The sequence below is a fragment of the Anabrus simplex genome, chromosome X (genome assembly GCF_040414725.1).
Source record: "Anabrus simplex isolate iqAnaSimp1 chromosome X, ASM4041472v1, whole genome shotgun sequence".
In the NCBI taxonomy this organism is placed as follows: Eukaryota; Metazoa; Arthropoda; class Insecta; order Orthoptera; family Tettigoniidae; genus Anabrus; species Anabrus simplex.
The window spans coordinates 143,354,235-143,372,279 of record NC_090279.1 but is presented as its reverse complement, the minus strand read 5'-3'; positions in this window follow the sequence as shown (position 1 = coordinate 143,372,279).

The window sequence follows — 18,045 nt, the reverse complement described above, 5'->3', positions numbered from 1 at the left end:
ACCACACAGACAGGAGTGAGCGGCGGGAAGCAGGTAGAGGCGGGGCGGCCGGACAGTCATCTGCCACGCTCTCACTCTTCCTCTAGCCTCGGCAATCGCTGCCACTCCATAAGGCGAAAGGTACCGAAAGGCCCACAATGAAATATTTTTCAGTATTCGTGAAAATATTCTGTGTTTAATGATCCGGATCAAGAAATTGTGGTGAATCTTCTGTAATTACGTCAATGGACACATTGTCCTTCGCATGTTGTAAAAGTCCTCATGATAAATTACAAAATAAATAAAGAAATAAACACGTGCTATTTCCCCTTGTTTTTGTTAATGGAATATGCGCAGAAATCTTACCGTGTATCTCAAAAGCCTCTAATTCCTTTACTGCAGTTTCCTGCCAATGCCATTCGGCTTTGAACAACACTCCAGCCATTAATAGACAGCAGAATCCGATCATTTTTGTGTTAACTGTTCATAGTTAAAAACAACCATAATGACTAAAAGCAGATATTGTTCACATACACATTGCAAGGAAATAATAACACCGATCTTTAAGAAGGGGGACAAAAATGTGTGTGATAACTATAGAGGAATCGCACTCCTATCACAAGTAGGAAAAATACCGCAAAGGATATTAGAGATGAAAATGAGAAGACAGGTAGGAGGGAAGTTGCAAGAGGATCAGTACGACTTTAGAAGTGGAATTTGTACTGTGGATCCAATATCTCATCATGATATTAATGGATCTAACAAAGGTGTAGGGCAGTGTTCCCAGGGAGACTTTGTGGGAAACCATGCTTAAAAAGGAGAGTGGGCAAACAAACGGTAGAAATTGTGCAAGCAATGCACAAGAACTGTGTCAGAAGCGTAGAGACTCCGGATGGAAAGGCAGAAAGGTTTAGAAATTAAACTGGACTAAGACAGGGGAGTGTGCTGTCACCTCGTTTGTTTGTAATGGTAATGGTTCTTCTTCTTCTTCAAGTGCCATATCCGGTTGCCCAGACGTCGGCGATTACTCTGGAGAAAGTTTTTCTGTCTTCTGCTAGTCGGAAGAGTCTCTCAGTTGTCTCAATACCGGTCCACTGCTTGATGTTGTGTAACCATGTTATCTCTGGTCTGCCAACTCGCCGTTTGCCCTCTATTTTACCTTGGAGAATGAGTTTTAAGAGGCCATATTTGTTTCCTCTTAATATGTGGCCTAGATAAGCTGTTTTGCGAACTTTTATAATTGTTATTAGTTCTTGCTTTGTCCTAGATGCTTAGGACTTCATCGTTTGTTATCATATCTATCCAGGGTATTCTAAGCATTCTTCTGTGCAACCACATTTCAAAGGCGGCAAGTCGTTTGATACTTGCGGCTTTTAAGGTCCATGTTTCTGCTCCATATAACAGTAGTGACCAGATGTAGCACTTCATTAATCTCTGTCTGAGCTTCAGATTTAGATGATTATTGCAGAACAAAGAGCTCATCTTGCGAAATGCAGCTCTAGCGTTCTCAATTCTGCATCTGATTTCCTTATGGTTAAAATTGCTAAACAGACAAAGGAAGCGTAGGGGAATAGGGAGATAAAGTTATCACCATTTGCAGACGATATTGTATCCTTTTCCTGACAAAACCTAGTGTTTACACCGCACTATGTCTTCTGGTGCGGGCTAGAAAAATTTGTTAATTTCAATCACCTGTCTCAGTCTCATCCTTGGCTTTGACAGTAAGTTTGTGTGGTGGTTTTAAAAGTAGGAAAGATCACAATAAGAGGATAAAGTTGGAATTCAAGAGGACAAATTGGGGCAAATACTCGTTGATACGAAGAGGAGTTAGGGATTGGAATAATTTACGAAGGGAGATGTTCAATAAAATTCCAAATTCTTTGGAATTATTTTAAGAAAAGACTAGGTAAAAAACAGATAGAGAATTTGCCACCTGGGCGACTGTCCTAAATGCAGGTCAGTGTTGATTGATTGATTGATTGATTGATTGATTGATTGATTGATTGATTGATTGATTGATTGATTGATTGATTGATTGATTGATTGATTGATTGATTTGAGGGAAAGAAAGTTGGGGGAAAACTTAGGACAAGATGGATCGAATCAATAAAGAGGAGTGCAAGACGAAGAAGAAACCTGCAGTGGTATAAAGTGATGGAAAATGGAAGGAGAGAGGAAGGTGGAGAAGTGCCAACACGGGGAAAGGAGGAGAGGATGATTGTAGCAAGACACTTAACAATAAGTACCGTGTCCTGGTCAGTCAGTTCATTTACGAAGATATGAGCTTTGTATATAAATAAAAGATGATGAGGCCTACACTTCCCACGTGGCACACCTGCTGGCAGTTTGAATACCTTACGGCCACTACAATTGTAACAATCAATTATGATTTGAACACTGTAGCGGAAATGAGGCCATGACTCGGTGACACTTTACACGCTCTGTCGCCAGAGCCACCTGACACTTCTTAACGAGTACGACAGGAGTTACAACACATTTACAGTGTTTCTCATTTAAGTGCTTGTACCATAGTTAGAATTATTATATTGTCAACTAACTGTCATATCCGTTGTTGACAGGATTGATACGATAAAGTGATTATGTGTTCTGTACCAGACATGCATATGGCACTCCGATCAAGATAATTAAAAAGGAATAAATGGTGTGAAATTTCCCTCTAGGAAATTAAATGATCATAAATATTTCTTTCAAACTTCCAAACAACTACTCAACCGTTACAGGTAACAGTTGCAAAAGCTCGAGTTGCCATATGGAAGGAGAGAAGTAGTAATTTGTCTGAATGGATGGAACCGAAGGAATCTCTACCTCCTGGCCACACAGGGAACTGGCCAGTCTCGAAGTCCCTGAACAGATTGCAGCTGAAGTTGCAAGAACAAGGCATAACTTATATAAGTAGCATTTTGAGACCAAGACAGTTCTGTGCGATTGTGGCGAATTACAAACAATACAGCATCTCTTATGTTATCCGTTGTGTCCATCCAGATGTACAATGATTGATTTAAATCAAACTAATTCAAGGGCTCTCGACGTGGCTAAGTTTTGGGCGGGAACTGTTTGAAGTCACTTGATGAACACATATTTGTATACTAGTCTCCATTTCATGCTTCTTTAAAAAAAAAGTTAACATTTTTCATAAATTGTACTTCTGAAATAAATAAATAAATAAATAAATAAATAAATAAATAAATAAATAAATAAATAAATAAATAAATAAATAAATAAATAAATAAATAAATAAATAAATAAATAAATAAATAAATAAATAAATAAAATAAATAAATAAAGGGAACCCATGGCGTTCCCCGCACGGTGGTACTAATTACAAGTGCTCTCGTGGATCTAATTCGATCATCCCTTGGTCAACCCTTTTAGTCGCCTCTTACGACAGGCAGGGGATACCGTGGGTGTATTATTCGCCTGCGTCCCAACCCGTAGGGGTTGTGTGTTTGATCCGCGAGAGGTATTTTATTTCCTTCAAGTCCGCCGGCAAGCCGGTTAGGACCCCCCTATCCGCCACCTGGGACGCGCCACGTCACCTCTCCCTGCTACGCCAGTGTAGTAGGTTCGTGGTTTAGGACCTGTTAATTAATAAGCTAGTTGATAATTTACGAACTACTTTGTAGTTTTAGAGTTCTTGTTGTTTGTTTGAAGTTTTAGTTTTGAAATGATTTTGTTTCACGTGCAACTTTGTAGCAGCTCAGATTGGGTGTGACGTAGTTGATCATTTCAAAAAAATAATAAAAACAAGTAATTGTACGTATTTTAATTGTACGTATTTACGCTTCATGCTATGGATATGATGTGCACGATTCCCACTGTCTCGGGAACTGTCCCCTATTAGCCTAGCGAACACAAAAACTGTGAATTCAACACTAATCTCGGTCACCTTGAACATTTTCTTTCTCATCCCTTCTTACCTGCATGCCAGTCGAGGCCGAACTTGAATTTAAACGGTATCCAGGGAGTGACCCCGAAAAGTATGAATTCGACACAGATATTGATCGTTTTCGATGATTTGTTCATGTCACTCCCTCCAAACCCCCAGTAGCAGGTGTGATAGGGGTGTCTCACTCCCAAAGTATTCCGCTGCAGATAGTAAGTTTGATTTGATTTGATTCCTCTTCATGGATTAGGCTAATAGCTTGTTGCGATCTCAGATTTCATTCCATCTCTTCATAGGGCGACTAATATCTCTTCTTCCCGTAGGGTGGCATTGGGATTATCTTGTTATCCATCCTCAGAACGTGGATTTTCCAATTTATCCTGTTTTGGAATATTCTTTCATTCACTGAGAATATATTTCATTTTTTCTTATCTCTTTATTTCGTATTTTGTCTTTTAGGGAGTATCCTGTCATTGATCTTAGGGATCTCATTTCAGATGATTGTATTTTCTTTCTATAGCTTGTTTTATCCACCCATGTCTCACTTCCAAATAACAAAGTTGGTACAGCCATAGTCTTATAGAATTTAAGTCGAGTACCTTCTCTTACGTTTCCTTTCAGTGCTCGGCGAATTGTCCCTCACATATGTTGAAATCGATGGAGCTTCCTCTTTACCTCGTCATCATCATTAAAATATATTTCACAACCAAGGTACTTAAAATTTGAGACTTGTTCTACTGATTGATTGCCAATTACTATCTTAGCTCTGATAGGATATTTTTCTTGCCAGGCCATAACTTCTGTTTTCGTTGTGGAGAGCCGAGTATAACTTTTACAAATGGTGTTTAACTGATTTAAGGAGTTTATCTTCATCATCCTGCAGGATAAATTGATCGTCTGCAAAGAGCATAGTGTTTGTGTATGTATCTGTATTCAATTTTATTCCAGAGTGCACAGTTCGTTTCCAGTCCTGATTACTTCATCTATAGATATATTGAATAGTGTTGGAAAGAGACTGCATCCATGACGTACACCTTGGTTAATTAATATTTCTTCCGTTATCTTGTATCCTAGATCTAACACAATTCTTTTCCTTTTGTACAGTCTAGTAAGTTATATGTGTATCAAGTTTGACTGAGAGCTATGCTGGAACATGCATACACAATCTCGGTCATTTTGGACATTTTCTTTTTCATCCCTTCTCAACCCCCACAAAAGACTTTCGGCGGAATACGGGGACAATGTTTTGCCACAGCGAAGTGTTTACAAATGGATTGGACAGTTCAAAAGGGATCACACGAGCGTGAAGGATGAGCAAAGATCCTGGCGTCCATCTTCAGCCGTAACTGATGCCAATATTGAACAGGTGCGTGATATGATCCTGAATAACAGACGAGTGACTGTTCTATTATTTCCGCTCCTGGTACACTCTCAGACCACAAAAAATGGATTGTGGAACGCTGTTCCTGCTTGGTGCAAACAAAGAGTGACGCGGCCATCTTAACTGTACGTCGCAACAGAGCAACCTGTACTGATCTGATAACTCTGAAACCTACCACAGACGTAGACAACGGTGCCGTCTAGCGGCTTAGAGCATGCAACGCCATAGAACCAACCTAAAGACAATCAGAGCAACACTGCAGGTACTTACTGACTTGCCCTCGTAGATTTGCATCATTTCACAAATATATCTAAAGAGCCTTCTATATGCCTCCCCGCTGTAGTCGCTTAATTGCGACCAGTATCCAGTATTCGGGAGATAGTGGGTTCGAACCCCACTGTCGGCAGCCCTGAAGATGGTTTTCCCTGGTTTCCCATTTTCACACCAGGCAAAGCCAAAGCGACGTAAAGCCAATAGCAAAAAAAGTATGTCTGCCAGTCATGGCCATCCATCTATCACAACCTGCACGCTTGCTAGGTTACACTTCCGCTACACATTCTGTTATATTAAACTATTTCATTATACGAGTGACCCCCAGCTCGCAGGCATATTTATGTCAAAAAGGCTTCTACTTAAAAAATAATGGTATACAATTAATTTTAAATCTCGTTAAAAAGTGGTACACAAGTGTAAAAATCCTAGAAAACTCTGGTTGATAGGAAGAGGGCACTGCACTGTCAAATGTGTGGTCCTCACCAGAAGCAGTTCCGTGTTAACGAGCTGTCAGCAGCTCTAGGAGTTGTCGTGTTACTCTTCACTACGATAATCACAGAGCAGTTCATCACACGTACATGCAACCTCAGGGGATAGTCTGGTGAAGTAACACATTCCTTCGTCTATACTCAGCCCACCCCTGGAAACAAACATTCTACTGTATTACACTAAACTTATAGTGTGTGTTTCAAGACTTGGGCACGCGATCAGCCTTCAAGGAAAATTTTGAAGAAACATTACAATGTAGAAGTATGAACGAAGAAATTTAAATATAAAATAACTTAGGGAGATCCCGACATGAGGGAGAACTCGACACTTTTAAGCTTAGCGCCTCTGGTAACTACAGTACTGCACAAGGTCAAACTTGCAACTACCTTTACTGGAGCCGTATGGTTTTGTGCTCATGATCATCCTGTGAGCTGAAGATTATCACTATAAATACAAGGCATATGAACAACTGAAGGTGAGTAAGTAAGTGGTATATAATTTAAAAGTAACGTGCTATAATATGATGAGTAGGTTGTGTAACGAACTAGGTAGATATGCGATACTTTTAAGATAATGTTTTAGCTTAGGCACACTAAGCAAGTTTCGGAGAAGCGATGATGTCATTTCCAAATCGCCAAACCTTCAGCTTGGTAAGTGTTGCGACCTCTTGCCTGCCAATGAAACTCGGGGAGATCTAGACACGACAAGCTGGGAGATCTCGACGGTCGAGATCTCCCTGAATCTCTAAACCGGGATGCATTTTTGAGGGCATGGTTTAATGGTGCGTTAATTCTACAGTTTAGTAGGAGTAATAAATGATGACTTTGTAGTGTATTAGGATATGTATAATATTTTTGTAATGCGATATTTTAATTATAATATTTGTAGTGTTAAATTAAACTCAAATTACGAAGGTTGGAGACTGATGATAAAGTAGAAGTTTCGCATTAATAGTTTTGCATCCAAACGGTAACAGGTGGAGGATGCCACTGAAATATGTGTACAAAGGTCTGCTTGGACGATGGAAGGCAGAAGATATGGCTGCTGCTATTAAGGACGTGAAAGAAAATGGAACTACTTTAGCAACAACTGCGAAGTATTTCAGTATTCCAACGAATACACTCAGATCCAGAATACTATCTGGTATATCTACCAATAGAAAACTGGAAAAAGGAGTAACAATTGACAAAGCTATGGAGGACCAGTTAGTCAACCATCTTTTTCATCTCGATTCTAAAGTGTTAGGGCGAACAATGACCGACTTACGAGAACTGGCTTTTAGGTTCACTCAGAGGAATGGTGTTAAGAAGCATATTTAAAATCCAAAAGGCAATGGTTGGATACGACTGGGTTTTTCAAGAGCGTGGTAATATTTTGAATACCGGGCGAGTTGGCCGTGCGCGTAGAGGCGCGCGGCTGTGAGCTTGCATCCGGGAGATAGTAGGTTCGAATCCCACTATCGGCAGCCCTGAAAATGGTTTTCCGTGGTTTCCCATTTTCACACCAGGCAAATGCTGGGGCTGTACCTTAATTAAGGCCACGGCCGCTTCCTTCCAACTCCTAGGCTTTTCCTATCCCATCGTCGCCATAAGACCTATCTGTGTCGGTGCGACGTAAAGCCCCTAGCAAAAAAAAAAAATATATATATTTTGAATGTCAATGAAACTGGTGTTCACCTCATATTTAAGGCAGGGAAGATTATCGGTGAAAAAAGGAAAGAAAAACGTGTTTCACAGCACCACGGCAGAAAAGGGATCTACGGTAACAGTAATGGTGTGTGGTAATGCTATTGAATATGCTATTCCACCCTTTGTTATAATGAAAGGGGTAAGGCAAAGATACACTCAAGAGGAATGCCCAGTGGATCAGTGGTTAAAATGTCCGAATCATTATTCCTTGATCACCTAACCCGTTATAAACCTCAGGGAAGGATTCGGTTCATAATTGACGGACACTCAACGCACTCCAAAGATCCGGTTGTGCTTGATAAGGCATAATCTGTATGAATAGGGATGTGTTTCTTCCCCCCACCATCCGCCACGGTGACTTCGCAGGATTATCAGGAAAATTGAAAGATTATATTGGATTATATAAATTTTTTTCTGACTGTGTGACACTTATATTATGTTAACTTACATGATAGTGCATTTTTTGAACATTGGTTTGCAGAATTTGGGACCGTACGTCCACATTATTTGTCTATCATTAAGAGAGAAATAAAATGTATTCCTGGCATACTACTTGACAACCAAAATTATATGCATAGAGGTTCTATAATCAATTTAGCCAAGCACTTTCTTCACTGTTGCTTGAGTAAACATTCACATAAGCGGTAAGACCCCGCGGCGACCGCTCTAATCCTTCGAAATAAGGTGTCCCAGTAAAAACTGAACCCTAAATTTTTCATTTATAAACGACAGCTATTTCTTTTTTTTTTCATCTATGTTAGACAAATAAATCAAAACTTGAATCACACTTCTGTGACGGCGCGTTACTGAGATAGCAGCTTGCAAACCTTGGTTTTGCACCGAATCCTGTTTTGTTTTCCTGGAATTTCCTACTCCGAACTCCCACTGGTCACACGTCTGAGGCCAAAATAATTGAGAAGAGAAGGGAGTTGGAAATCAGCACGCTTACACACTTCGAATTGTAATTTAGTGTTGGACTGCGCTGTGAAGTTTTGGTGTTATACCACCTGTTAAAACCCTACGAAGAGACCTCGTGTCTAAATGGTTTGAGGGAAAGAAATTGCTAAGTTAATTTTTTAAAAGAGATCACTTCAGATATACTTCGTCCTAAATGTCTTCATTCATTTATGAATCTGTCACTTCTTATCACGTAGATGTTCTGTCAGAAAAACGAATGAACTTAAATGGAGACATTAATTGTTGTATAGTGTTTCAAAATGAAATGGAATGTAACAATGTGGAACTGAATTTTCATAGTGCATATTTTCTAGTTTATTGTGCATGTTCCGTAATTAAAAGTGCATGAATGCATGCATATTTTGAGATTTGATAGTGCATGGAAATCCGGGCTCTATTAATATCTTACATTATGTCATTTTCTCCTAAGTTGTGAGATTTTATCGCTTGGATTTAATGAAATTCCTTCAACGTATCATTCAATACAGATAAATACATTCGTGATAAATTTTCCATTTATCGGCAAATATTTTAACTGGAATATTATTTCTATGAACCACAGCGTCACTATAATTATTAATATGATAATTTTTCTTACAAAGTATGGTTTCTAAGGGCAATTTACTCAGAATTTTAGGAACTACGACTTGTAGGCTAATGTTCTAGAACCATATTTATTATGATACTTGCTGATCTGATAATAGCTTTTATACCTCAGTTTGTTTCATGTGTATATTCGTTTAAAATTCTATATTGTGTCTTTCAATAAAAATAACAAACCTACGACCTCGCCTACCATGTGCAACCGTTTTTAATCGACGCCATCTCGTCTGCCTGCCTGCCTGCCTGCCTGTCAATTTCGACATTCCGTTTTTCTCTACCAGATGGCAGTATGGCTGATTTTTTCGGCTAAACACCATAATGTGTTATCAGAGATATTTTACGTGGGAGATCATGGAGTGTCGTAAAGAATTAATTCTCTCTTCAAAGATCGGACTACTTGGAACCAGCGATCTTGGGATCTGATGATCGACACTGTACCACTAATCCACAGACGACGACAGGTGAGCGACCTTCATTTGTTATGCAGGTCGCATGTCTTGTATATTTTTGAGGCATCGTGTGCCTAAAATATTTATCACGCAATTACTTCTTGGAGTATTTCTTCTCGGAGATTGGGCTTTGCAAATCACATAATGACAGTTAATGATGATCTTTAGGGAGTGTCGACATCCCTCGCACCTCTCGCGTCTTCCTGTCCGTTACTCGCTGCTACAGGGAGACTACAAAGTTAATGAACTGTGAAATGATCGCATTAAAGTAAACGATTATGAACAATGGTTTATTTGGGTAGGAATTATCTGCTCTCGGGGCATGACTTGAATACCCTAACAATTATTTCTGTAATATTTGAAATGTGTAATTTATAATAACGATACGAGAACATGTTCGAAACATCACTTCACAGTTATTCTCTGTAAATAAGATTATGGCCGTAGCTATGAGCACGACAAGCTTCAATGCACTTGTGATGAGTTATGCTGCCTTTTAACAGTAAATACCAACGGCCGTAGCCGTGTTGAAACACCGGATCCCGTGAGATCTCCGAAGTTAAGCAACATTGGGCGTGGTCAGGAGTTGGATGGGTTGCCACGCGCTGTTGGTGGGGGTAAGAGAATGGAGGAGCGGAAAGGAACTGGCCACCCTACCGCTCGTAAACTCCGGCTCAGGAACATCTCTGCGGAGGTTCGGACCTGCCTTCGGGCAGAATAATCCTTACCTTACCTTAACAGTAAATGGATTTCCTAATTTGCGGAAAGACAGTGTCTTCGAGGAGGTTCGTCCTCAGCAATTGCCTGCTGATACAGAATCGATTACTAACAATGCTCTTAGAAACGCATTTTTATAGTGTGGGCATAGAAAAAAGCTGGCATATAACCTTATAGTTGTAGGAGAAAATATAGAACACCCGCAATTTCTTAAAAAAAAAAGGTTTTTTAAATTCACCAATCAAATAGTAAGGAAATATATTGCACTGTGAAAGGTTACTCTGTATTCTATTATTTAAAAAATGTATTTTAAAGTATCCGTCCGCAAAGTGAGTAAAACGTCCTGCGACGTAAGCGGCGGGCTGTGACGTCACCGTCCAGTACAGCATGAGCTATTACTGAAAGACGAATATTTACAATCTAACTTCGAAATGACAGAAGAAGGGTTCAAAAGAGCACAGTCAGACAATGTGCGGATGCCATCACGGTGGCACCGATCTAGAAAAACAGCGACTCATTTGTGACTGCAGGAATTGGCGGAACAGAAGCAAATTGGCATCTTTTATGTACGTGCAATGTACTCCAACTCATAGTGTAAGGATAACAATAAACATGAATAGAAAACAGATCCTTCGTTGTGGTTGAGTCACGACTTTGGAATTCAATCCTAGCGGCTGTCAGGAACTCAAACTCAATTAAGACTGCATGTAGAGATTACCTGTTGAATACCGCTGATTGATCGTGTGACTGTTTCGTGTGTGTGAGGTTGTGTGATTATGGTTATTATTATTATTATTATTATTATTATTATTATTATTATTATTAACGTGTAAATATACATAATATTTAGCTTCTTACTCATGTACATAAATCGCTTTTTATAGCCATGCTTATATTCCCATTTACTTTATTACGTACTGTGTTCTCTTTATGGATTGATTATATTTTTCAGTTTGTATCTTACTTTTTCATTATGACTTTGTCCCTTTCTTTTTATCTTTATGCATCGGATTTATTTTATTTTATATTATTCTATTTTATTTGTTGAACTTTGCTTTCCTTCTTTCTTCATTATATGTTGTTCAAATTTGTAATTTTTAGCTTATCTTTGATTTTATAATATCGTCGCTTCACCGGTAAAACGTTGTATCCCACAATACTCTTTCTATCCATTATTCTCCTTAAGACTGGTCACACCTCCCAGCCACGTATGCATACACAGTCCATCAGAACAATGTCCGTTGTGTTCGTTTTCCTATGTCGATGATTAAACGAAAATGAACCTAACATGCATTGTACACTAGGAGTGCGTAAATACGTAATGCAAACGTACATTCCTACAGCACGGTACTGTAAGGTTCATTTTCCTTTACACATGGGCATAGGAAAATGAACACAACACAATTTGTTCTGATGGACTGCATATCCATACGTGGCTGGGAGGCGTGACCAGTCTTAAGGAGAATAATTAATAGGAAGAGCTTTGTGGAATACAACCTTTTACCGGTCGAGCGACGATATAATAGTACATTTCTTTTATATATGTATTATCTGTAAATTAATTACGTGGTTAAGTTCAAGAGAGGGCCACGAGCCCTCACTTCGCCACAGCGAAATTAAATAAATAAATAAATAAATAAATAAATAAATAAATAAATAAATAAATAAATAAATAAATAAATAAATAAATAAATAAATAAATAAATAAATAAATAAATAAATAAAATAAATAAATAAATAAATAAATAAATAAATAAATAAATAAATAAATAAATAAATAGACTCAGGAAATATTAATGAGGATCTTGCAATGAAGAGTAGATGCACTAAATTAGAAAGAGCTTATCATCTTTGTAAGAACATATACAAGTCTAAATCCCTCTCCTTGAATCTTAAACTTAGACACTACAACACCGTAGTAAGACCATCTGTACTGTACGCCTCAGAATGCCTAAACATGACTCGGAAAGGGCAACTCAGAAAACTAGAACTGAAAGACCGAAAGATCCTCAGAAGGATTATGGGTCCCATTAAAGAAGGAGATGGCTACAGAATCAGGCACAACAAGAGTAGTATAATTGGACAGTTCTGCGGCCACCGCCACCTCCGGCTCCCAGTGGCCACCTCCACCTCAGCCAGTGGCCTCTTCCAGTACTGCCAACTTAACCTAACTAGCGCGACAGTACTGCCAACTTAACCTAACTAGCGCGAAATTTGAATTTGTAAACAAAGCCACGTGCTTTTTGACAGCTGTCATCGACAACAACGCATCGCTAACCTCAGTACTGCCATCTTGACGGGCCTAAACCTCAGTAGTGCCAACTTAACCTAACTAGCTCGAGATAAACAAAGCCACGTGCTTTTTGACAACCACGTGCTTTTTGACAGATTTGTAAACAAAGCCACGTGCTTTTTTGACAGACAACAACGCATCGCAAACCTCAGTACTGCCATCATGACGGGCCTAAACCTCAGTAGTGCCAACTTAACCTAACTAGCATGAGGTAAACAAAGCCACGTGTTTTTTGACAGCCACGTGCTTTTTGACAGATTTGTAAACAAAGCCACGTGCTTTTTGACAGACAACAACGCATCGCTAACCTCAGTACTGCCATCTTGACGGGAATAAACCTCGGTGGTACCAACTTAACCTAACTAGCGAGAGGTAAACAAAGCCACGTGCTTTTTGACAGCCACATGCTTTTTGACAGCTGCCATCCGCCATCTTTGAGCACCGTGCTGCCCTCTTTCGTCACCTGTCATCGGCAGTGCTGCCATCTTGACGGGTCTAAACCTTAGTGCTACCAACTTAACCTAACTAGCGCGAGGTAAACAAAGCCACGTGTTTTTTGACAGCCGTCATCCGCCATCTTTAATCCATAGAGCACAGTGCTGCCCTCTTTAGCTACTTACCTTTGAAATGTGGTGGCGGATAATTTGAAAAATGCTTTTTGACAGCAGCCATATTGCATCGCAAACCTCAGTGCTGCCCTCTTTAGCTAGATACCTGTGGTAGCAGACAATTCCACGTGACAGCAGCCATCTTTAATCAAGAGAGCACCGTGCTGCCCTCTATGTGGTGGCGGTAAATTCCACGTGCTCTTGTTTGGAAACAAACTCACGTGCTTTTTTGACAGCTACCATCCACCATCTTTAATCAACAGAGCACAGTGCTGTACTCTTTAGCTAGATACCTTTGAAATGTGGTGGCGGCAATTTGAAAAATTCTATGTGCTCTTGTTGGGAAACAAAGCTACGTGCTTTTTTTGACAGCTGTCATCCGCCATCTTTAATCAATAGAGCACTGTGCTGCTATCATGCGGGCAATTTCGTTAGCTGTCATCCGCCATCTTTAATCCAGAGAGAACAGTGCTGCCCTCTATGTGGTGGCGGTAAATTCCACGTGCTCTTGTTTGAAAACATACTCACGTGCTTTTTTGACAGCTGTCATCTACCATCTTTAATCCAGAGAGAACAGTGCTGCCCTCTATGTGGTGGTGGCAAATTGAAAAATTCCACGTGCTCTTGTTTGAAAACATACTCACGTGCTTTTTTGACAGCTGTCATCCGCCATCTTTAATCCAGAGAGAACAGTGCTGCCCTCTATGTGGTGGCGGTAAATTCCACGTGCTCTTGTTTGAAAACATACTCACGTGCTTTTTTGACAGCTGTCATCCGCCATCTTTAATCCAGAGAGAACAGTGCTGCACTCTATGTGGTGGCGGCAAATTCCACGTGCTTTACAAACCTATGCGCTTTTCTGTCATCCACCATCTTTAATCTAGAGAGAACAGTGCTGCACTCTATGCGGTGGCGGCAAATTCTACGTGCTTTACAAACCTATGCGCTTTTCTGTCATCCACCATCTTTAATCTAGAGAGAACAGTGCTGCACTCTATGTGGTGGCGGCAAATTCTACGTGCTCTTATTTGGAAACAAATTCTACTCGCTCTTCAGCTGTCATCTACCATCTTTAATCAAGAGAGCACCGTGCTGCCCTCTTTGTGGTGGCGGATAATTTGAAAAAATTCTTTTCGACAAGCAGCCATCTTTAATCCAGAGAGAACAGTGCTGCCCTCTTTAGCTACTTACCTTTGAGGCGGTTAATTTGAAAAATTCTTTTCGACAAGCTGCCATCTTTAATCCAGAGAGAACAGTGCTGCCCTCTTTAGCTACTTACCTTTGAGGCGGTTAATTTGAAAAATTCTAGCTGCCATCTTTAATGAAAAGGGCATCGTGGTGCTATCTTGCGGGTAATATTTTACGTCACAGCTGTCATCAACCATCTTGCATTGCTAACCTTAGTGCTGCCCTCTTTAGCTACTTACCTTTGACAAGCTGTCACCCGCCATATTGCATCGCAAACCTCAGTGCTGCACTCTATGTGGTGGCGGATAACTTGAAAAAATCTTTTTGACAAGCAGCCATCTTTAATCAACAGAGCACCGTGCTGCCATCTTTAGCTACCGCCATCTTACATCGCTTACCTCGCTGCTGCACTCTATGTGGTGGCGGTTAATTCGAACAAGTTTAATCACGCATCGGGTAAGCTAGAGTAAGCACGTGCTGTTGTGATGACATCATCATACATGTTTAGACTTGTCCGTTTTCTTAAGAGTAAGTCGATGTAAAGGAATGTGGTAGCGGTAAATTCGAACGAGTTTAAACATGCATCGGGAAAGCTAGAGTAAGCAAGTGCTGTTGTGATGACGTCATTGTGCATGTTTAGACCTGATCGTTTTTCTTAAGAGTAAGTCGGTGTAAAGCAATGCAATAAGTACAACATTTTTTGAATGCGATCAAATATTTATTTACAAATGTACTACAACAGTGTTCGTTTTTGCTGCTGACAAGGTTGGTGTGCTTCTTAACAACGTATGCTTCCGAAATGCCTCCTGCAACATTCAAATTAAACAAAGCATTTAGAAATATATTATACTAAGTATGTTATGCTTTACAGAGAAGATCATGTACTTCTTACCTTGCTGTTATTCCTTTTCGGAATCATCATCATCATCATGAAGTACTAGAGAAAGTTCATTCATACACTGTGTACAGTGTTCAATCCTCGGATTTGGTCCATCCCAATCATCATCACCATTTTCTCCTCGATGCTTGTAATGTCGCTCACAAGTTCTGCATAAAGCTACTTCGATTGACATCTTACTGTGTAGAGGAAGGATGTCCCAAAAATTATGTACGTAAGAGGCAGCGTACGTATATAAAAATCCTGGTGGTAAGTATTGAATAAGATGTTTCGGCATCGATGATCTACGTTTATAGAACATCTTAATAGCCTCACTCACTCGTGAAACATAAATAAGATGTTGCGTATGAGCATGCAAACAGCATGCACATTTACAGTTTTGTTCCATAGCGTACGATGTCGAAGCACACACTAATGAAAATGATAAAGATCTATTCTTATTTATAGTCTCGTAACAATATTCGTTAGCGGATGGTAAGTAACATCACTCATATGAATAATAAGACAATAGGCTGCTGTGTTAGCAGGAATGTTTTCAGATGTTTCAAATTCTAAACGAATATCAACTGGAGATTCTTTTATAGATTCTTCATGATAAGAGCAGTCTATAACTACAATCGGTGCTTTATTTTTAAATTCTTGAGGTGTAAATAGCGGACGATCTTCTTTCTGATAATACGATGATTGAAATTTACAAAACATGTCATAGAGCATCCCAAACTTATTTTTCTCAAAGTTAATGTCGATGTTTTCGTAGGGATACGTAATTCCATTGAGATATAGTCTAACGTGTCTTAATTTGCAGTGATCAAACAGTGAGCTATCTTTTTCGTGATTGAATTTACGATTAGTTTGAAATCCAAAAATAATGTACAAGGGCTTCTCAGTAAAACGTGATGTTTTAACTGCCCAGCTATGATTGTTTGTAGGTGGTAACACAGGATATTCATGCAGCTCCCAACTTCTAAAACGTATAGGTAATGGTGTATCATTTTCTACAATCTTGAGCAATCGAAGTTTTTCACGATCAGATAAGGTTACATGTGGGATCCGCCACAGTATACGATGCAGTGTTAGTTTCGATTCTACAGGTGTTTCTACTGCTTTAAGAGAATTGTAATCACTTCGATCACGGATTAGAATAAGCTCTTGTTTTACGTTGATTATAATACGTGTAAAGTCTTCTGCGAATCCAAAAATATGTTTCAGTGATAACATACCCGTAAAAGTTCCATCCTCATTAATAATCCAGTTGTTAGTAGATTTTGGACACCATCCAGCCATCCGCAAAAGATTACTTTCTTCATCACAGAAAGAAGGGTAGAGTTTCATTGCGCTTGTAATACCAACATTCTTCGTTCGATCTATTTCAACATTATTTACTTCATATCGCGCTTCAGAAAAGAGAAAAGTTAGAGCATGGTTGTTTAGTTGTGAAGTGCTTGGTCCACTTCCATCAGACTTTTCTAATCGTCCTTCAATATAGAGGTAGCTTTCGTGTGGTAAGGTGTAAACATCTTGTTGATTAATAATAAAATGAATTTCATCATTGTTATTTAATCCAAACGTAAAAGGTTGATAAGAATGAAGCTCACTTCGTACTACACCTTCACGACTTTCTACTGTATTCGTAATGTCTAGCATTTCTTCCATTCTGTTGTAGTAGTGTATATCCTAAATCTTGGAGTATCTGCTTATGGGTATCTGTTAACTCGATGAGTCTCTGCACACATGTAGTATGCCTTCGGAATGTACACCGTGTTTTATAGATGGTTTTCATACTGGTTTAAGATGTAGTTTGTAAGCTACGTACGCGTGCTGATCTAAATGAATAAGCTGATTATGTTTATTTACAAGTCTAAGAGTAATGTTGCTAATGTGTTTTACAGACACAGGATGATAAAGAACTACTGCTGGTTTCTCACAAATAGTATATCCACGTTCCTCTGTAACAATAAAGTCGTGCAGGACGTGCGAAGGTTGTAGATTACTATTCAAGTCTGTAATAATATTACAAGTAATGTTCACATTATAATCATCGAAGAGTTTTATAGGTTGATCAGACTCGTAACGTACGTTCGGTAGGAGCTCCCTCGATGAAAATCCAAGCAGTGGTCCAATCGAATCAGGTTGTGATTTGAAGTCAATCTTAAATGATGATTCAATAACACATTTGTGCGTAATGTTGCTTATAGTGATTGAGAACTTGTAATTATGATTACTAAAACTATCTTCCCCAAACTGATCAATTAACGTACTTTCAATATAGTCGTGAATATCATCTACTGTATAACTACCTGAGGGTAGTGTTAGCACATACTCATCGTAATAGAACTTGTTTAAACCATCACGCACATTATAGATTTTATTGTAGCTTTCAAACGATACTAGTCCAAGACTATGCGGCTGATAACCAAGTTCGATTGGCGGATTAAAATAGATGGTTGTTTCAGGTCCTTCTCCACGTACAGCAAACGTTCTTTCACTGTTCGTCATCACGTAGACACTAATACACTTTCTCTACTGTCTGGGTTTGATATAAGAACATAAGACATAATCGTCCGCACATGCGTGTATTAAAGTTTTGCACACGGTTTTTATTGTAAACAATGTCTGCA